The following is a 22,239-nucleotide window of genomic DNA, read 5'->3' as shown; positions in this document are numbered from 1 at the left end:
TTTTAAGGCCCTGTCTACAATGCAGGTACAACTGTCTTTATGTAACCAGTAGAGTGCTTCTTCATTACTGAGTTAACTCAGGTGTTACCCATCACCTCCCTCTTCTGTCCACACATAAAACCCTCTCCCCTGAGGGTAGTGGTGCTTTCAACCCAGGCTAATTGGCCTGGCTGGGGATGTGGGTTAGAGCCCAGGTTCTGCTTTTACTCCAGCTGGCAATCTGCCTCTGTGCAGTGAGAATGCACACTAGATCAGTTCTCCAGTGCCTCCCACAATTCCCTCCATATGCTCACAGGGGCAATGGAGTTCTCCCACCATTCACTGGGAAAGAGTTCTCCACCGACTCGGTTTATTGCAGCACAAAGGACCATGGGAGGTGCTCCCAGAAGTCCTAGTGGTGCACACGGAGGAGCACAGTTGGAGTAATGGGTAGGGCTTTGCAGTGTGGTTGCTCGCACCCAAGTGTCAATCATCCAGACTAGTGCCCTTTAACAGACCATCCCTGGCCCAGAGAGCTTCCAGTCTAAATAGACGAGGCGTAAGGGAAAAAATGGCATGCAGGGTGAAGTGAGTTGCCCAAACTCACAGAGTAGGTCTGTGGCAGAGCCTGGAGTACAAGTCAGGGCATGCCCAGTTCCACTGGCCCCTGCTGGGACGGTCTTGTCTGAGCTGGTCAGAGTCACTCCAGCCGTGTTTTTCACAACCCTCCCATGTGTGCCGACACCTACCAGGCTCGCCAAGGCTCTAATCTGCCTCCATTGAAATCAATGGGAGTTTTGCCATTGACTTCACTGGGAGCAGGATCCAGTGTTTGTGTCAGTGTACTCCAGTCACCACCCTCCCCTAACCCCCTGGTGGTGGTAGCCTTTGGGTGTGGCCACTACTCTGTTCATTTCTCAGGTGCATTCCCCAGTGGGTGGGTTGGCTCGCAGCATCTACCCGAGTCAGGGACTCTGCGGGGCTGGCAGAAGCCAGGTGTGGGGATACCATCCAAAGCAGGGCTGAGGTTAAACAGGCCCTGCTTTTTCCGGATGGGGACCACTGCACTGCACTGCACTCACAGGGGTGTGACTGCAGCATGCGTAGATGTACCCGAGCTCCCTAGATCAACGCCAGTTCAAGTAACAGGGAAGCCGCTGCAACATGGATGGTACAAGCCCACCGGAGACCCTGGGGACGAACTCGAGCGGCCAGCCTGTGCTGACACCCCCGCTGCTGGGGCGTCGCTGCTAGTGTTACTCAAGCTAGCGTTGCTCTAGCTAGCTCAGCTATGTTTGCACATGCTGCAGTCACCCCCTCACCTCCCTGATTGCCATGTGGACATACCTAGGATGCCCACCCTGGCATGGTGGCAGCATCTCCTGGCTGAGCACAGGCAGTTACTGATACTCCAGGACTCTCCTACAGGGGCTACTCCAGGCCCCTGAGCACTGGGGGCAGTGACCCAGTGCACCAGCAGCTCGTTTTGGCGATAGTGGCCCTTTAAAAGCGAGGTCCGCAGAAACTGGTGATGTTCTCCGGTGGCCAGCCCCAGCGTATTGCATGGCTTCAATCCCTATATGAAATGAGCAGTATAATCACATAGGAATAAAAAGCCATAAAAGACAGTGGGACACAGGACACGTCTCCTCTGCTGGCAGCAGACAGGCCTCTGAGTGGCATGCCATCAGGTATGTCCTCCTATCCCCTCCTCCTTCCCTCTCTCTTCCTTGGGGAGGCTGCTGCTCTGATGCCTTCTCACAGCGCATCTGGCTGCAGAACTGACCCTGGGGCAGGCTCAGGTGGGAGCCATTCCCTGGAACATGATGCATGAAGGAGTCTTGATGGTCTTCATCGGGTCTGTGCAGGTGGAGGATGCTGGGGAAAGAGAAAAACATTTCAGGAAAGGAACAAAGAGAAAAAAAAAGAGAGAGAGAGAGAGAGAGACTCAAGCAGAAGGGACCTAGGGTGGACTGGTTCCGGGGGGGTGGTCTCTGGGGCAGAGTGCTTGTCCATATGCCCCTGAGCTCAGATCTCCGCTCCAGATCGTTAGGTAGTGATGAGTGTCATGCCCTTGTGGCATCAGCTTCTGGCTCCTGCCCAGGATTTTGGAACAACTAGAGAACTGTCCCCCGTGTATCCATCCCAACTTTTACATTGACTCCACTGCAGGTCTTAGCCTGGGGCACAGGGGATGGTGAGGCTGGAAGGGTCTGAGGTTGTTGGACACTGATCTAAACGTGCCTGGCTCTCTTTGGTGTAGGACTGGGGCTGGAAATGCTGGCAGAGCTGCCTGCTCAGTCCAGTTTCTAGCACTGTTTGGTGGTGAGTCATTCGCAGACCCTGCCCCATTAAACCTACCTGGTAGGATTGCAGCCTCCATTCCAACCCTGACTGAATCTAAGTGCACAGAAACGTGGGGGGGGAGTTAGCTGAAATGTCTGGTTCCCGGGTTTGGTTCAGGGCAAAGGTGAGAGTTTCAGGTCTCATTCCATCCTAGCCAGTTCACCCAGCCCTGCCTGATTTGCAGCGTGCCCAGAGAAACCTTGCACTCTCTCCTTCCCGTCCCTCTCCCCTTCTCCATCCTGCTCTCCTCTGCCCCTCGCTCCTGCAGCTTTCCTTCTCTCCTATTTTAGCCTACCTAGAGTACACTGGCCCCAATCCTGCCATGTGCTGGACATCCTCTCATCCCGGGGACTGTCAGCAGCATAAAACCCTAGATCTTCAGAGGATCAGCTCCTCTGCTTGGAATCCCAGGTGAAATCCTGGCCTCCCCAATGCAATGGGAGTTTTACCATAGATGGCACTCGGCCCACAAATTCACCCCTTGTGCCTGAGAGCTGTGATGCTCTGGGCCACTGTGTCTGATGCAGAGTGACAGAATAGAATCATAGAATATCAGGGTTGGAAGGGACCTCAGGAGGTCATCTAGTCCAACCCCCGGCTCAAAGCAGGACCAATCCCCAACTACATCATCCCAGCCAGGGCTTTTTCAAAACCGTCAGGGCCCGATTTCAGCTGAGCCTCTGCAGTTGTGCTCCAGATTGTGTGCTCAGTTACTACAGATTGCGTGTTTTCCTGAGCTAGTGACTGTAGACACACGTATCTATCTGGGCGCACACCAGGCCCCGCACTGGGGTGCACGCACAATACCTGTGCATTCAAAGCGGACTCATACACGTGCATACAGTTTTCACCAGCAATTGCGTGCATGCATTAACAAAAAATTAGGCTATTTTTTGCCCCAGTAAGGGGCAAATCCTGACCTGCATGTGGCTGCATGGGAGAGAATAGTGCATAGGGAGCCTCTTCCACCCCACCCCACATGCAGGGTAAGATCTCAGCCTAGTGCTCAGTAATGGGTTGCAATGGGGTGTGGGCCTCAGCTTCTACGCTGGCTTGTTCCATTGCCAGGATCAGGGCGTGGCCAGATACTCAGTCATCTCGGGTAGGTGTTGCAGCTATGGCTAAACGGGTGTATCCTTCCCCTTTGCAAAGTCTGCTCCACTCTGCATTGCTTCCTCCTGCTCTGAACAGGCTAATCTGTGTTGGCGTGAGGGCTCAGGTACCAGTGAATGGCCAGCACACGCCCTACCCACCCCCGAGGGGCAGGACTTTGCCTTACTCTAGAGAAGAGCACTCGCATATAATCAGGCTCATGTCATGAGGGCAGAAGGCAGCTGCTCACTCACAACTAAGCTAAAGTTGTCTCCCTCCTCAGTAGCTCAGGCTGTGACTCATGGAGCAGGGGCCACGTTCCCTGCCCTGGTGAAAGGGAAGAAGAAATATTTGTAGTATGACTGCTGTGTTAACTTATAAAGATTCTCTCTCTCTGCCTCTGTGCTCACACTTAGCCCTCCGTACAGTGTTACACACCTGCATCTGCTCTCCTATGCCTGAGCACAAGCATGCCACACACCTGCTGCATGCTCCCGCTAGCTGTGCAACCATTTCTTCACACCTACTGATTTGGCTTTTTCAGGCTCCTTTGGGCCCTGGGGAAGAAGCTCAAGGGGACCAGAGCTCATGTTAGTGTGGCCCCATGATAAATGGCTCCCCAAAGGAAGGATCATGGAAAACACAGAAACAGATTTGCATCTTAAGACACTCAGCTTGATCCTGACGCTGCACTGGTGGGTCCCCATGGTGCTTGATTGCATAGTCCTAATACTGGCTGTGGCTACTCCCTGATTTGAAGTCGAGAGGAACAGAAGGTTAATTGCAGCTCATCTTTGAATGCTGCAGCCCACACTACACTGCAAGGCCTGGGGTACTGTGCAAACGCCGATCAGCAGACATGCCAGCCCCGACACAATCTCTTGGCCCCACATGGCAACGGAAAGCTACAGAAGAGCGCATCGCGGTTCATCGTCCGCCACCTAGCCGCTCTGACAGGGTGAGAATGAGGGACCAATTTCCAATCCTGCGAGCACAGCAAGTCTTTCCAGCAAGCTGTCAGCACCTGGTACACACTCCTGTCAGAGAACAAATCCCCTGGCAGCCCATTAGAAGCAGCTCCAGGCTGGCTGCAGGATATCTTGACAGGAGGCCAGACAACAGAGTGAACAAACACAGATATTCTGTTAAGAAGGTGTACGTGGGCGGAATGAAATCTGGGATCTATTACTCTGTTAGAGGCCATTTGATGAATACTTACAGAGCTGCCTATCGAGAGGAGCAGAGCATGGAAAAACGCTTCCTCTCAAGCATTTCTCCTGCCTCCATGGCATGAAAATCACATGTATCGGCCTCTTTCTCTCTGCACCAAGCTTGGGCTTCTCATTAGTGTAAGTGCCAATAGTGGGTCACACAATTCTCTCCTGTTACTCCCGGCCTGTAGAGGGGTCTAGTCAGCCCTCAGTGGCATGCCCTGCCTGTACAATAACAAGAGCCATCCCAGAACCCACCTTCCTGGATTTGCAGAGAGATGGGGTCTTGGCAGAATTGCTCGGGTTGTGTGCTAGGACGGTTTCTATGCTGGCCAAATGGACCTGTAACTCACCCCCTGCTGTGCCACCAATGGCAGATGTTGTGGTGCAGATGGCACAGCAGGGGGTGGGGTTGATGCTGCGGCCGAGCCCTGTCCACAATACAGCTCCCACAGGGGGTGAATGAGGGATCTCAGCTTTGCCAGTGTGGAGAGGGCTTTGGAGGAGAGAGTGTGGGGGGGAAAGCCTTGGCCCGTAAGGGTAAGAGTAAGGGGCCCGGATGGCACTTTGTCACTAAGGCAGGACAGAGAGAATAAGTGGGGCTAAGAGGGACTTAATGGGGTAAGCACGTGGCTGGGAACCAGGAACTCCTCTGCAACTGACTCCTTCTGTAACCTTGGGCTAGTCACGTGACTGCTCTTTGCCTCGGGGATAACACTACCTACCTGACAGGCAGGGACAGCCATTAGTTGCACAGCACTAAAGAGGTGGGGCCAGGCTGCATTTCAAATCATCCCCTTGTTGCTTCCCACAGGAGCATTTGGATCAGCCAGTTACCCAGGCAAGGATGAGCTGGTTCCAGCGTGCTGGATTGGGCCCAGCTTGAATGTCACAGGAGGCAGTGAAAATAAGCCTGGGTGACCGTTTATTATGCAGCAGCGTGATCCCAAACTCAAAAGATTGGGGTCCCCAACCCTGCCTGAGAGCCTGTTGCAGAGGTGCTGCTGCTGGCTGTGGGGAGCCAGGAATGACCTGGGCCATCAGAGGTAACTTAGTTGATCAGCGTATGTGGCTGCTAATTTGCTACCAAACTGTTTGACTTTAATTAAGGGCACATATAGGGATAAACTGCAAGATTCAGAGTGGGATTTCAAACCCCATAAAGTTTAGGGCGATTTGGATACCGGGTTTTGGTTCATACTAGTCTCTTGATAAAATGCTTTAAATCTACCTTGGGCTTTTCCCTACAGTTTAACTAGGTTTGTATTATTTGGTTATGATAGCTCAGCAGCAAAGAGCAGTCCTTTGATCACATCATAGATCTGCAACACAATCTCTTTTCCAACTGACTGTGGGATTTTTGCTACTGGTAGCTCTCGATACACACACGCATATGGAAGTGACGGCCATCAGTGTGATCACCTGCATTTATCATTCTGCTTTGGCCATCTCACCTGCACTTTGCTGGAGCTATTTCTAGGATTCCAAACCTGTGAGCCGCTTCAAACAGCTTTCACAAAAATGTTTTTCTTTCTTTCAAAACATGAGATTTTTGCCCTTTAAATTGTACTAAGCTAAGGAACAGGATGGGTGATTTTCAGACACTGTCACCAACCAAGGAAAGGTCAAATATTTTGTGGACCTCCAGGGTTAGAAACATGTGCTAAAATATATATCAGTGGAGAGCTGGGGAATTCTGAGGTTTGTTACTAGTCAATGAAAGAATGATCTGGCCCGAAATGAAACTTGGGGTAGCACCTCGGTGCAAGGAACGATAAGTGGTATTATGGAAAGTCAATACTATGTACTGGATCTGCTGACCATTTTATAAGACTGAACCCTCATTTATCCAATTTTTGTGTGGGAAGGAGGCATATCAAAAGCAGGACCCAGTGGATAATTATCCAGAGTGATCTTACTGAAATTTGGATGAAAAGAGGAGTTTGATTTAAAGAGGCTGGATAAATGGGCTTGTATTGTCTATGTAATTATAGGCCAGTTAGAGAGCCAATGCGAAGTAGTGATGTAGCTGCATGGCTTTCTACACCCAAAGACTCCATGCCATACAGTCTGTCCTTTTAGTCACGCATACCTGGGAGTTGGTTTTTCCTCTAACTGCTAGTGCCACACACAAGCTCATGCTGGATCTAAGTCAGGCCTTTCCTTCCCGTGCACCAGCCCCAGAGCTGGCTGAACATTTTCTGTCAAAATGTTTTTTTCGGTGGAAACGGCTTTTTGACTAAACGTTGTGTTTTGTCTCCTGTTTGCATTACACGTTCGGGGCTTCATAAAAAAACAGATCGGAAAAACAAAAACCAAGGATTTTTTCCCAGCTACTAGAAACTAAAATTGTTTTTGGTTTTGGGTTGCCAGAAATAGAATATTTTTCAGTGGTTGGAAACTGAACATTTTTGGTTTTCAGGTTTATGGGTAAAGCACACACAATTTCAAAGAAAAAATGGGATGACAATGGGAAAACCATTTTTTGTTTTGTTTTTTTCCTCCCTTCCCCAAGAAGAAAAATCAGTTCCTGACCAGCTCTAGTAATCACCCATGATGCACTCAGTCACCCCACTGCAACCAAATTTCAGCCCTTGGTGACACCTACGTACCCCTATTACCATTGATGGGTTTGCACAGGGGTCACTGCCCAGAACTTTGTAACCAACTCTATGGATGATGCGTGAGCAGCACTAAATTCTAACTCCCTCTTCCATTCTACCTGGGCTGGCTTTGTAGGGTAACGGGAGTAAAAAAAGCAGCAACTCCTTATTTCTATTGCTAAAGGGCTCAACTATGATGAAATATGCTCTACTGAGCAAGGAATGGCTATAATTTCCTTGGGTTAGATTGCCCCTTTCTTGCCCTCACCCAACAGAATGAACAGAAGTTTGGCCTATGCCCCAAGGATCTCATGGGATCTATCAGATGCTTTTTCCCATGTGTCCCTCGCCACTGTCCCCTTCAAAAGCTGTCTGTTGCCACCAAAATCTACAATTCATCAGTCTATTAAAGCTGAGAGAAAATCGGAATTGCTATCCCAGAGGCCAGTTCTGAGAGTTTGACATTAGTTTCCATCCTGAATATAGGGATGAAAAGTCAAAATATCAGTTTTTTTCCCAATCAAAACCATTTTGACATTCCTGAATCAAAATGTTTCATTCCGGATCCATTCAACATTGAACTGTGTCTGAAATACGGGGTAGCCTCATGGGAGTTATATGTCAAATGCCTCTGTTAGCCTCTATGTGCTGGGCTCCCCAGTTGGACTACATTTCCCATGATGCACTGGTGTCACAGGCCTCTCATTATGCCGTGCTTCAGCTAGAGGAGAAACCATGATGCATCATGGGCACCCAAATTATAACTCTCCGAGGTGCTGTGGCAGCTCAGGGGGACCCATCATAGTGTCAAATTGACCTGAAATGAAACCTTCTGATTTGGTTTGAAAAAGGGAAATGTTTCAGCTTCACAAAACCACTCATTTCAATTTTCCTGATTGCAAATTAAAAAATGTTGGTGAAAATCAAAGTTTTCCCAGGAAAGACTTTGCAGAAAATGCATTTTCCATTGAAAAACATTTTCACCACAAATTCACGACTAGCTCATCTGTCTACGCTCTCTTGTACTGGCATCCATCCCTGTAGTGTTCGAATGTCTCCTAGAACAATCAGCATGGCATGTGTTTTATTATTATTACAGCAGAACTTTAACCAGCCCAGCCAGGGATCAGGACCCTATTGCACAAATAATGCAGAGCCAGTCCCTGCCCTTGAGTGTAGTAATCTAGGGCTTAGATAATATTCAGTGGGTAGATGCAGGTGGGCCAGAGGACAGGGTGACTGCAGGGACAGGTGCTCTGTGATTCCTGTTGCAATTGTAGTAGTGGTCCTGACAGCCATAGGTGGTCCCCAGCCTGAGCAACATAATCAGAGCACAGGCTGGTTTTCAGGAGGCATTTAAATGAGGCTGGGTGTGAATCTGGATGTGGAGCCCTCCCAAAGCATAAGGTGCAGCAAGGCCAGGATTTAGCTGATGATTCATGAGGCAGAAGAGAACTCAGCTGGCTGGCCCCTTCTCAGCTGCGCCACGTTGCAAGGCTACAGGACTAGGCATATCTCGAATGCAGCGGGAAGCAAGCTTCCCAGCCTCTGCCCGCTGGGCTCCAGCTAGTGCGCTAAAAATCACGGTGTGGACATTGCGGCTTGGGCTGCAACTCCAGCTCGGATGCCTTGGTGGGCTTGAGAACTCCAGCTGACTCGTCCACACTATTTTTAGCACACTAGCTGGAACCCTGCTGGTGCAAATCTGTCTCCCTGAGCCGGGAGCTCTACCTTCTGTGGCTAGCCCTGAGCTGCTCTGACCCTAATGCCTACGGGCTGCAGAGCTGCTGAGGAGGAAGGCGCCGGTTTTGACACAGCAGCCCTTTCTACCGTCAGCAGCTTGGGGACTTCGCTGTAATTACACAGACTGTCTCTAAGCCGCTGCTTGCTGTGGGAACTTGAAGACGCGGGCCACTGGTCTCATTTCAAGCCAACTGGCTGCGCCTTTGATGTCTGTGGAGATGATGACCCAGCTCAGGCTGAAGCTGCTCTTGAAAGAGAGAAGCTGCTATTTAGCAAAGAAAATGTTTTTCTGCTTCCTTATGAAGCCCGCTATGGAAATGGAGCAGGAAAAACAGATATTTAATGAAAGAGCGGGAGGGAAAAAGCCCAGCCTTGCTAGCTTCTCTTTCGAGAGGCGCCTCCATCACAGCCGCGTCCATTTCAAAGAGGCATCAAAGCGTTAGCAGCTCAGGTGCAGGCTTCAGATCCGAAGGGGCCTGAAGCCCGGGGGTTTTACACGCACAGAATAGTGCTTGACCCTGTTTTTCCAGAACCTGCAGGCACTTAGCAAATCGCACTGGGACTGAAAAGCAGTTGGCCACCCAGCTCCAGTGTCTGTGTGCTGGAGCCGCGGCATGTGGCCCTCCCATGTGCAGATGGGAGAGAGGTTATCACCTGCTTGGGCTGGCAGCTGTGACTGGTTGGCCTTGGGGCCCTGCTGAGCTGGAACCCAGGGGATGCTTTGGTCTCCCACTCTGGCAGCAAGGCTGGACCTGGAGCCAAGTCACTGGCTGATCTGGCAGTGGAAGCGGAAGCGGGGACTTGCTCTCTGGGCACCTGTCCTAGCAGCAGGACAGGAAGGAGAGGGGACTGAGGCCTGGATTCCCACCCCACTGCCCTATGGCAGCTCAGGGCTCACAATGCCCTGCGGTGGGGGTGGGGCTAATCTGGGGATAGAATATCTGTTCTCTGGTGTGAATCTGAAATCCCCAAGCTCTTCTCAGGGGTTATGAATAAGGACAGCCCAGATGTGGGAGACCTGCCTGGCCCGGGAATGCTAAGACCTGAGAGATGGAAACGATTTTCAATTGTCTGACTGACCCTCTTCTCCCAGCCCCCACCTGCTGCCTCTACCTTTCCTAAGTGCTGTCTGGCACACCTTGCCCTTTCTGGCATGGTCCCCAACATGGCACCGAGGGATGGGGGCTCTGCAGGAGCCCATTCTGCCCCCACTCTCCCTCTGCCGCTGCCCTTCCTCGGCCAGTCTCGCTGGTGGGAAACTCAGCCTGGTAAGGATTTGGGGCAGCCAACCTCCTCTCTTCCCCACCTACCTCACTGCTGCCTTGGGAGGCGGGATCTGGAGCAGCACCTTTGGGCCCTTCCCTGCCCCAGTGGGACCTGCGGCTCCCCCGCCCTTTCTGAAACTGGTGTGAGCGGTGGGAATCGAAGGCCGGGGTGGCAGCTGCACAAGTCGCCTGCAGCCAGGGTGAGTCAGCATCATGCCATGTTCAGGCTCTCCTTTTTACAGGGAGGCCACACAGTGCTGAACTGCCTGAAGTGGAGTGTGGGACACAGGGGCAGAGGACCCTGGGGCACATCCCAGGCCAGGAAACAGCCCCACTTCTATGTCAAAGCATCACCAACCCAGGGCTGTGGGAGGACAGCCCATGGGAGCCCCGAGCTCTCAGCCAGATCATGTTATTCGACAGATCCCTCTAAGGCTCTGTGGCTGGGAGATGACCCTGAAGGGACAGCTGTAGCTGGGCCATGATATGGCGGAGCTAGATTCATGCTGGTAGGACCTCAGGAATATCCCTTTGATTTGATGCCAGCTGTGTGGCAGCTCCTCTCCTTCCCAATGCACCCATGTCTTCATCCTCCCTCTTTGTGACATGCCCTTTCCTGGAGTCAGGGTTCCAGGAATCCTGCCATACGTGAGGGCCCTTGTGTGTGGCAAGGGCACCAGGGCAGTTCTGGTCCCAGATCCAGCCTGCGTGAGCCCAGCGGGGGAGTGACAGGATTCCAGGATTTACACAGCTCCGTAATCACGGTATCATCTACTGCCCACGGGCAGGATGGGAGAAGGGCCCAACAAGGCACCACTGAGAACATGGCAGTTAGCTGCAAGTTCCAGCCCCAAGCCATGCCAGCCTGCATCAGCCAGCCAGTCCTGTGCCCAGACAGAAGCAATCACCTGCGTTATGATACTGATGGTGGCCAGCTATGGTCCTGTTGTGTCCTTTGCTTTTTACATAATAAACATAATATGAAGCAACCACACAGGCATCGGGGGAGAGGGGATGGTATCCTGAAAACTGTGTTACTGAATATGCACAGCACGCCAGGCCTAGATGCATCTACACTGCTGCCCACATCTGGAAGCAACGGGGAGTCTGATCCTCTGCTGCCCTGTATCTTTTGTGGTCATTTACACCAGAGCAAAGTGGGTATGAAACACTGGCTAACTTGGAATGGGAGGGTTATGCACCCTCTCTGCACCAAGGAAGGGCAATAGGGAGTCCTATAGCTTTCAAACTCAGCCCTTGAGGCATCTGGCCTGTAACCCGGAATCTGAAAATCGAGCTGGCTTGCTTCTAAGCTTGGACACTGCTGCTATTCTGGCTTGCTTCTAGCTTAGGCTAAATATTTTGCCAGTCAGATTTTGCCTTCAAAGCACCAGAATGGGTTTGCACAGGTGGAGCTCGGCCTGTTCACTCCTCATTACTGGTGACGATGTGTGAGCCAAAAGCAGCCTACCCTGCCACTCTGCTCCCAGGCTGAGTTTGAAGGAGAATCATCTTTGTAATCAAGAAATGAATCTGTGAGAGCGAGAGGCAATAAACACGGACCCCTATGATGCTGTTTGAACCGTCACTTTTCCAAATGGAAACTCATTTTAATGGCCAGATCCTCAGCTGCTGTGCTTTGGTGTATCTCCATTGAAGCCAGTATCCAGTTACACTAGCTGAGGATCTAACATGTGTTTCAAAAGGCAGGATTTGATGTTTACAGGGCAGAGACTAGCATCCGCAGTGACTCTAGTTAGAGAAAGGTATCAATCCCCAGGCTCCAGGACATAAGTGGGTCAGAGAGTGACCCCTCCCACCCTGGTACAACATTGCAAGATTAATTACTTTACTGGGGAATTCTGCCTTGCTCTGTAGCATCTGGCATTGGCAGGACACCAGCCTAGACGGACCACTGGGCTGTTCCAGCTAGCTACATTTCCTGTTCTTAAATAGACTGCAATGTCATTCCAAATCCTTTTAAGACCAATCACCCTGCACTCAGGGGCAAACCCTGCCTCTGCCTCCACAGCTACAAAGGCCCCTTTGCAGTGGAAGCAGTGTGCCTGGAGGAGGGGCAGAATTTGGGGGAGCAGTGCAGGATGGAGCCTGGTGCTGCAGTGGATCTTGCATGTCAGAGGATGGGTGGAGGCTGGAGGACAGATGGGTCTGGGGGATCCTGCACTATGTGGAGTCTCCGGTCCTATGCCAGGTGAGGGGCTTGCGTAGACTATTTCCGCTCTTGGGCTGCAGTAGCCTCCACGGAATGGCTCTGAAGCCACTGCATGGATTGTTTCAGAGTAGCAGCCGTGTTAGTCTGTATTCGCAAAAAGAAAAGGAGGACTTGTGGCACCTTAGAGACTAACCAATTTACTTGAGCATAAGCTTTCGTGAGCTACAGCTCACTTCATCGGATGCATGGATCGTGTTGGGGCATTGCTACCTGCCCCAGGCTCCTAGGCATCTGCCCCGTGTCTTGCTGAGCTTCTCAGGCTGGTTGCTGGCCATAGGAGTTGCCTCTCAGTGCCTTCCGTCCCATGCTCTCAGAAATGGCTTGGTTCCTGAAGTGTAACAACGTATGGCTAATTGGTGCCTGACACATTCACTCCTGACACTGATATTATATACTGTCCATGGAAATTTGCTGATGAAACTGAGAAGTTAAAGGGTTGATGAAACCATCTGGCTTGTTGCCCAATGGCTAAGACACTTGATGGGGGTCAGGAGACCTACCTTCTATACCTCATCTGTAAAATGAGAATAATAATACTTGCCCTCATTTGTAAAGCGATTAGAGACCTATGCCCACAAAACACCATGGAAGAGAGAAGTATTTATTGTGCAGTTGCCACTCCATCGTGTTACAATCAGCTTTGAGCAGAAAGCCCTACTATAACTTTGGCTTGGAAAACTGGTTTGATTGGAAAATTGCCAGGTTTACTCTGCAGGCAGAAGAGACTGTTTCTGTAGCGTTTGAGAGGAAAATCCATCAAATGCTGAGAGTTAAAGGTCACTTCAAAATTACTCTGATTTGAAATTTGGACTTCAACCTAAACCGTCTTCCATTTGCCCCCTCTCCCAAAAAAGTGTGGCGGCTGGCCATTTCCAGGTAGCTAAGTTTCCTGGAAATCTCACTTGCTGGCTACATTAGAAGAGAACAGGTTGTAATGAACAATTTCTGTTCTGGATGACTGGGGTCCTTGCCCGCTGATTTCAGCTGGAGGTTTTGCATTCACTTTGCACAGGTGTAAATGGCTACCAAAGATGCAGAGCAGGAGCTGCTCAGACTCTCCATGTGCATGACCACGTTGCCCTCTATTTGCTGTGTGCAAATCAGAAAGAATTTCAAGTGCCACCAATAGGTGGACGTTAACAGATATTGGGACTGATCAAAAAATATCCTGATTTTCCCCCTCCTGACTACATTTTCCATGGTGCAGCATAGCCAGGGACTCCCATAATACATTGCTACCCTCTCCAAGGAGGGAGACCATGGTGCATCATGGTAGATGTAGTCCAGTAGGGGATCCCAGCCTATAGAGATAAAAGAGTGAGCTAGGCACCTGAACTACAACTCCCAGGAGACGCCATAGCAACATTTCCAAAATCACAACATTTTGGGTTTTCACCAAAAATGTTCAGGATTCAACTTTTCAATGAAAAATTACAATTTGCCAAGGGCTGGACACCAAGCAGCATCTACAGACTTTCTGTGGCTCAGATAGTACAATACACCACACCTCTTCTTCATGTAACCTATTGATTAGTCTAATGAAATGAAAAGAAACACAAGGTCTGATTTTGTTGCCAGTTTCTTAAACATTTTTATGTTTTGATTCAATTGCTTATTGATGCAATAATTATTAGGTAGCTAGTTCCTGATATGTGCTAGGCACTTCTCACATATAAGACAGGTCCCTATCCCAAAAGAGCAATCTTCCACTGAAGTCAATAGCAATTTTGTCCTAAGTGACAATATATAGACAAAATAGGGGAGGGGAAAAGAACCAAATAGATAGGGAGGAAGGAACATACAAAGTAGCTTAGGAGGCTGCAAATGTGGCATATGATGTATTATGTTAATTCCTTGGCTATTTTTAAAATTACTTAAAGTATATGCATAGGCAATTAAGGAATTGTTGTTCGAGGCATTATGAGAAAAGGTGCATTTATGAATCACTTAAAAATACCATTTGGGCTATATTTTGAAACAATCATTCTCAATAATTGTGTGAATCATGATTTGTAATTATTCTAAAACATACAAAGATGATAACTAGAGGCTAAACCAATGTCTAAAAGCAGCTCAAGCTGTTGTACTAGGAGAAAAATGGGGAGGGGGCTTTAAACCAGAAGGGAAAATAGAATGAAGAGAGGAGAAGAGAACTTCAAAACCTGACTGTATTATTAACTCATATTGCTGTCATATTTATCTACAGGTAGTGGATGCATTTCAGAGGTGGGTGAAGTGTTTCCTGTATAGTTTGAACAATCAACCAGTGGAATATTGAAAAGTCCATTGTGGCGCTATATAACTGTTTGATCATTATTATTACACTGGAGATAGTGCACAGCTGGTAGTTATATGAATATTGATAACAATGGTGTTACTGTAGGTACATCACTAGGTCATTTGCTCGGTCCTTGGAGTTTTGCAGATTCCAAATCAGATCATGTCTAGGGCAGACAGACAGATCATGTCTAGGGCAGGAACTGCATTGGAAGAGTTGTGATGGGGGTTTTGTACCCAGTGCTAGAGTGCACAGTGAATGGGTTAAACTCCTTAAGTAGGATAAGGGAAGGGAAACTGCCTAGTAGAGATTGGTTTGGGTCAAGACGTGGCCACTAAGGGGTAACAGCTTGTTAAAGGCCTCCTGAAAAGGCAGGGAGAAATTATAGTTTAGAGCTGGTCAGAATTCTTCATGCAGAAAGTACAACACAACTTTGTTGAAACCAAACTGTTTTGAAGCAAAATGTCAGTTCTGACACAAACATTTTCTCATGGGAAATTCTGAAACACAAAATTTCATTTTTAAATTGACATTTCAAAATGAAGCAGAAATGTTTATCTCCATTTCGAAATGTTGTTACATCACAGGTTTGCGGTGTAAAAAAACTTCCATATAGAAAATGGCATTTTAAGGTGAAACGTTGATTTTAAGAAAACAGTGAAATGAAACACGTGAAGATGAAATGAGAAATTTTTGTTTCTGTCTGAAATGTCAATCGGAAACGAAAATTTTGTTTCAAGTAGGTTCTAAACTTCCCGTGGCAAAACTGATATTTTTCAATTGAAAATTTTCAAATAAAGATGTGTTTTGTTCTAAACTGCTCATGGGGGGAGATGTGGAATTGCGGGAGACGTAGGCGGGATTGCAACTTGCAATTTGCTCCAGCCCTAGGGAAAAGGAAACTGGTGGTTTATCCATCCCCATCTTAGATCAAGTGTATTGTTTTCTTGAATGCCCTGCTTTAAACCTTTCTCAAGGCTCTAGCATTTAAAATCACCTTGTTACACATTCTAACACCGTGCGGCTCTTGGTACCACCTGCCGTGACATCCTAGGTTAGGTCACTTGCAGGGACTGAAGCCAGGACCTCTGGATCTAAAAGCACATGCCTCTGCAGCATCAAATACAGGAGCAGCAGCAGTACACGAACATGTTATATGTGACCCAGCCACTAGAGGGGGACAATGAGCCTCACTGTATTAGCCTAGGTTCCCCAGTAATATCCAAGATCAATTGTTGCCATGTTATTTCTAGGAACATGTGGGTAAGAAGTACTCGAGGTGGCATGAGCACAGGCCTGAGTCTGCTCTCACAGCACTTCTATGCAGGCATCTCTGCGCTTACTGCAGTGGAGTTGTTCCTGCTGTTACACCTTGTCACCTAGCTCAGAATCAGGCCCAGCCTACCCATAGGGCTGTATAAATACGTGGGATCTAGTTTCTGCGCATAACAGAGTGAAAGTGCCAGGGCTGCTCTTGCATGTTAATGACACAGCCTTTCTCGCTGGGAAGAAGATAGAGATTTCCGTAGTCTTATAAGTGCTATCACCTCTGCCCTCATTAAAACCATGTCTTTCTTTAGCTTCCACTGTCACCAAGGTTTCAAAATCAGACAGTGCGACAGAATAGCTGATAACTTGGGTGCATTGCTATTCCACAGATGTTCCAAATGACTAATGAGAGAACGTCACTCAAGAGGAATGAGGGTTGCTTTTTATTTTTTTAAATCTGCTATGAACAAACCTCACTCAAGAGAAATGAGTTTAAAAAGAATAATTGTGCTATGAACAAACCTCACGCCACATTCACTGGATCTTTACAGCACCTGTTAAACCTGAGTTCAACCTACTCTTCCCTTCCCCAGGAGGGTACTAGAAACTTTCATAGACTGGAGTTTTTCTTTAAGGCCGTGCTTACTTTGATATGTAGGCACCAGCGGCATCCAGGTGTTATACAGATTTTCAAGGAATTATATAGGAATAAATGTTCAAATCTGGGTGTCTAAAGTGTCTGAATAAGACCTGGTCTGCACATAAAAATTAGATTGACCTGCTTATGTCACTCAGGGCAGTGAAAAATGTTGTGCCCTGAGCACCATGGTTAGATTAACCTAACCCCTCAGAATGGATGGTGCGTGAACCCCCCTTCAGGAAGGCTAGCCCCCCAGCCCTTCTGCCTGAGGCCCTGCTCTTCCCCCCTCTCGTGGCCGGAGGAGCCCAGGCCGACCCACCTGTCCCTGCTGTCCTGAGCCCCAGGCTGCCGGCCGGCCTGAGCCGCCAGCCAGCCATGCCCAAACTCCAGGCCGCTGGCCTGAGCTAAGCCCCTGCCAGTTTTGGGAGAGAGGAGTGCAAGGGCTGGACCTCGGGGCAGAGTGTGGGCAGGGCCACAGCCTGGGTCAGGGGAGGCTTAGCCTCCCCTGGCCTATTATACCCGCCGCCCCTGCCTCTCAGGTAGGCGAAGCTAGGTTAATGGAAGAACTCTTCTGTCGACTTAGCTACTGCCTCTTGCGGGGGGGAGAAGGATTAACGATATCTGTGGAAAACCCCGTTGCACTGATGTAGGAAACAGCTGCGCTGCAGGCGTAGAGCAGTGGCACTGTAGCTGTGCGGCTGTAGTGCTCGAACGGTAGCTGTAGCCTGGTTGCTGAGTATCCCCAGCGGCTGTTGACACTGGTGTGAGCTGTGACACCCAAGTTTGAAAATATTCAACACAGGGCCCAGCTCCCCAAAGGTACTTAGGTGCCTAGCTCCCATGTTAGGCACCTACACACCTTTAAAAATCTGGCCCGTGCTCCCTTAGCTAAATGTTTTTGCAGCATGAACTTATGCCTTAAAAGCTGCCTTTCCCAAAGCTCAGTGTTGAGACACACCATCCTTGCGTGAATATCTCGTGGTGGTGACTAGGGTTGTTATGTCTGTCTGTCCATACCATGCCCATCGCTATGCTCTGTGAACATTTCTGTGCTCTCACCTGAGTGATACTTCCCAGCAGGGTGCTCCTGGTGTCAGCGATGCAAAGTGGGACTGAAGGAATCAAGGCCCCGCCCCGCACCCCCCCCCCGGGAAAGCTTTGGGGATCCCACAGTTCTAGTTATCCTCAATGTATTTGTCATTCGATGCTTGGCTTGATGACTCTGAAATTAACCCAAGCAATGTTGAACGGGAAGGGCTATAGTCTTTTAAAGCATTTCAACAATGCTAGGACTCTGCTCTCCAACCCCAAAGCCAGTAGGGAGGAGAAAGCACTAGGTTTTGTGCCACTTAAAATCTGTGGGCCAGATTCTGGAGCTGTGCCAATAAGCACCAGCTGTGGGTTGGTCTTTTAGTCTTGGAAAATGATAAGCGGTAGGATCCCTACCTTGGGTTTGTGTCTCTCTGCAGGCTGAGCAGCCAGGTGAACAGAGATGAGCAGCCACATTCGGAGGGGGTCGCGTGGAACAACTGCTGAGATGCAGGGTCTGCACGGAAGAAAATAATTTGGTTCGGAACTGCCACGCTGTGCAAGACCTCTCTTGGCTTCTGAATCCCTCCAATAAAACGGAGCCCTCCCGCTCCCTGCCTGTGAAATGCTAGTCTACTAAACACAAGAAGGCGTCTGCGTCAGCCCTGCAGGGCTAGAGGCATGGGGACAAATCGCCGTTGGCATTAGCCAGTGCAATGCCATTGAGGCCAATAGACTGACACTCATTTATGCCATCAGGGAGTTTGGCTCCCATTAGGCCAGCCAGCCACCTGTCTAGGAACCAGCATGTCCTCTAGGCGCAGCCCAGTCTCTCCGTGCACTACTGCTCTGATGAGTCTGATGCAGCTTCTACAAAAAGCAACAGTATTTATGCTGCACTCCTGGAATTAGTGCATAATTCCAGCAAGAAGCAATAAGATTTACGCGGCAGTGCCCGGCCTGTTCCCACCCACCCGCCTCTTAGTTTGTACAGAATTTAAGCCCTTGTTTATTGTTAAAAAGAATTTCTAGTAGAGTTGATTGAGAAATGAAGTCATTCTCCCTCCCCCCCCCGCCCTGTTAACTTTTTTCCTTTTTGTCAAAACTTCCTTTGAGATTATTTTTCAGTGTTTCGATGAAAAACGAAACGTTTTTCAGCAAGCAAAAATTGAAACTTGGCAACAGAAAGCTGATTTCAGTGTTTTGTTATAAGCCAGAGTTTTGTTGATTTGAAAAAAAACCCCAAAATTCAATCCAAACCAACCTTTTCTGGGTGTGAAATTTTCCATTTTGTTAAAGATACTCATCTCCACTAGAAAGAGAACTTCAAGAGAAAATTTCTGACTAGTTCTAATTGCTAGGCCTTACCGCTGCTGGGGGTGGGGGTGTGGAGTGGGGTGGGGTGGTATTGTCTGCCAACAGATAGCCTAAAACCATAGCTCTTATAACTGCCTCCATTCATCTCAGTGGAGTGCTGACCGTGAAGCCTATTTAGGACACTTAAATTATCAGCATAGTTGTCTATTTCACATGGGTAACTTTTGCTAACATGCTTGCCCAGTATGTTATCATAAAAGGTTTGTGGTGTACACTCTGTGGCCCTTGCTTCATCTCTGGAAGATACATTAGAAATATTAGTGCCCAGGAGAGAGCCCGGAGTATAAAGAAGCCATGTGCTGCTGATAATAAACACAGCTGCTAGATAAATTGCACATTAACATATTGTTAGTTAAGACTAGAAGCCTGGCTGTCCTGCTCAAAACTCACAGATCTCTCCCACTTGAGCTCAGGGAGATTCCCTGTAGCAGTAGTAGGTTGCATGTCTTCTCTTGAGGAAGCCACTAATGGGCACCATCAGCAAACTTGAGGAAGGTACATTCTGCAGGGAACTCGGCAAGGGTCCCCACTAGAATCTGATGGAAAAAACAGTTCACAAGAACCTTTCTAAAATTTTACTGGTTTGTTTAAGACTTCGGTGGAGTTTTCTGTTATCAAAATGGTTTAGTTGAGAGAGTGATTTAATCTAACTCAAGTGTGGAAAACAGAGGCCACCTCCAGCCACCACTCTACAGCAGAGGTGGCCAGCCTGTGGCTCCGGAGCCGCATGCGGCTCTTCAGAGGTTAATATGCTGCTCCTTGCATAGGCACTGACTCCGAGGCTGGAGTTAAAGATGCCAACTTTCCAATGTGCTGTCAGGTGCTCACTGCTCAACCCCCTGCTCTGCCCCAGGTCCTGCCACCACTCCACCCCTTCCCCTGATGCCCCTGTCCCTTCCCCCGAGCCTGCCGTGCCCCTGCTCCTCCCCCCTCCCCACCAGAGCCTCCTGCACACTGCAAAACAGCTGATTGTAGCGGGTGGGAGGTGGAGGCACTGATTGGTGGGGCTGCGGTGGGCGGGAGGTGCTTGGGCTGGAGGGGGTAGAGGATGGGGGGCTGCTGACGTTACTGTGGCTCTTTGGCAATGTACATTGCTAAATTCTGGCTCCTTCTCAGGCTCAGGCTGGCCACCCCTGGTCTACAGAGCTCAATGGGGACTCAGCTCTACGCTGGTCTGAAGCCACTCCCCGATTCTCAACCGCTCAAACAATCTTCCCAACACTCAGCCTGTCTGAGTAGGGTGAGTCTGCATATGACTGAATGGAGAGGAACAGAGGTCTCTGCAACGTCAAGCCCTTCCTGCATACCTTCACCAGGGTGACTATCCCTCGTGCACGGGACAGGTCAGTGCCAGTCATCCTCGTGCTAAACAGATGAAGCAGCATCAAGGTTTGATTTAAGTAGTGAGTGTTCAGAGATTCGAAAAGGGACAGAATGTCCAAGACACCTGCAGACCCACTTCCTGCTGATCTCGGAGAAGCTGGAAGTGGCCTGTACCAGCTGTAAACTACTCTCTTTTCCCTGTGCTGCCTGGGGCAGAGAGCATGGCAGACCCTTGCATACCCAAACTCCTGGTGTAAGGGTGGGATGCATTTCTACTCCCTCTTACTCCTTTGCATGGCCATACAGTCCAAGTGGCAATCCCAGTTCCCAGCCCATGGGAGCTGCGGACTCGGCACCCAGGATGGGGGCAACACACAGAGACACACACACACACACACACCCCGGGGGCTGCAGGGACATGCTGGCTGCTTCCAGGAGTGGCGCGGCACAGAGGGAGGGAGGCAAAGTGGGCAGGGAGCCACCTTAGCCTTGCTGCTGGCATGTCTCTGCTCGCCCCTTGAGGGGAGGGGGACCACCGAGTCTCCGTGCGCTGCCTGGGGTGGGGGCAGTGTCTCGAGCTGCCTCCCCCTCTCCCCCCACCAGAGGCGCACAGAAACATACCAGCAGCCTGCGTCTTCTGGGCGCGACGCAGGGCCACCAGCTACGGCATGCAGGCAGCCTGCCTGCCTGAGTCCTGCTGTGCTGTTGCATTTTGGGGGCCCCCCTGTCGTTGGGAGCCCTGTGCCACTGAACAGTTTGTTTAATGGTAAATCTGCTCCGGCAGTTGAGTTTTACAAACATAGAATATGTTGCACTCCATATGATTTTATAAAAATATGCTAATGAGTGTGAATATAATGTAACTGGAATACGCTTCATGCAAAAGGTCTCTTGTAAGGTATCATTACAAAGCTTATAATCTCCTGAGTGTGCTCATCCTATTTGTATAAATGTATCACTCTTGTATCTGAAACTAGAAATATGAAGTATAACTCTGAGGTCCTACTGTAGTTATGCAAAGTGTGGGCCATTAATGGTGGCTTGGAATCTTGATGGCTCCCATCAACCAGGACAAGTGACTGTAGATGGCTCTGTTTTACTTGTAAGGCTTCCTGTATACCTGTGGGCTGGCAAGTGGGTAATGAAGTCTTACAGGGACGTGTGATCATGTCACCTGAACTGGAATCCATCTTCAACCTGGTGTTTTTCCATTGAGAAGGAGGGGTGGGAACCCAGAGGGACAAAGGATTCCCACCTTATGCAAAAGATATAAGTGGGTGGAACAGACCAAAGTGGAGCCATCATGAGGAATCCTGTAGCTACCACCTGATTTGGAACAAGGGCTGCACCAGGGGAAAGGATTGTGCCCAGACTAGGAAGGCGTCCAGTCTGTGATAGAAACTTATTGAAACATCTCTGAGGGTGAGATTTTATCTGTATTCAGTTTTATTACTGTACTAGACTTAGACTTGCGTGTTGTATTTTATTTTGCTTGGTAATTCACTTTGTTCTGTCTGTTACTACTTGGAACCACTTAAATCCTACTTTCTGTATTTAATAAAATCACTTTTTACTTATTAATTAACCCAGAGTTTGTATTAATACCGGGGGGGGGGCAAACAGCTGTGCATACCTCTCTATCAGTGTTATAGAGGGCGAACAATTTGTGAGTTTACCCCGTATAAGCTTTATACAGGGTAAAATGGACTTATTTAGGGTTTGGACCCCACTGGGAGTTGGGCATCTGAGTGTTAAAGACAGGAACACTTTTGTAAGCTGCTTTCAGTTAAGCCTACAGCTGTTAGGGGACGTGGTTCAGACCTGGGTCTGGGTTTGCAGCAGGCTAGCGGG

The 22,239-nt window shown here is 49.3% G+C and overlaps 1 protein-coding gene across 1 annotated transcript in view; it reads left to right on the top strand.

The window, feature by feature from the left end:
• Positions 1 to 21,973, top strand: part of GLYCTK (glycerate kinase) — a 46,156-nt gene extending 24,183 nt beyond the window's left edge. The window contains exons 7-9 of the mRNA XM_077821270.1: positions 3,962 to 4,766; positions 5,443 to 5,674; positions 20,182 to 21,973. The gene's annotated coding sequence lies outside the window, so the exon portion shown is untranslated. The remainder of the gene's footprint in view (positions 1 to 3,961; positions 4,767 to 5,442; positions 5,675 to 20,181) is intronic.
• The last annotated feature ends 266 nt before the right edge of the window (positions 21,974 to 22,239 follow it).

This window comes from Eretmochelys imbricata, chromosome 7, assembly GCF_965152235.1.
Source record: "Eretmochelys imbricata isolate rEreImb1 chromosome 7, rEreImb1.hap1, whole genome shotgun sequence".
Lineage (NCBI taxonomy): Eukaryota > Metazoa > Chordata > Testudines > Cheloniidae > Eretmochelys > Eretmochelys imbricata.
Note: the sequence above shows the minus strand (reverse complement) of the source record. Positions and strands in the feature narration are given on the sequence as shown.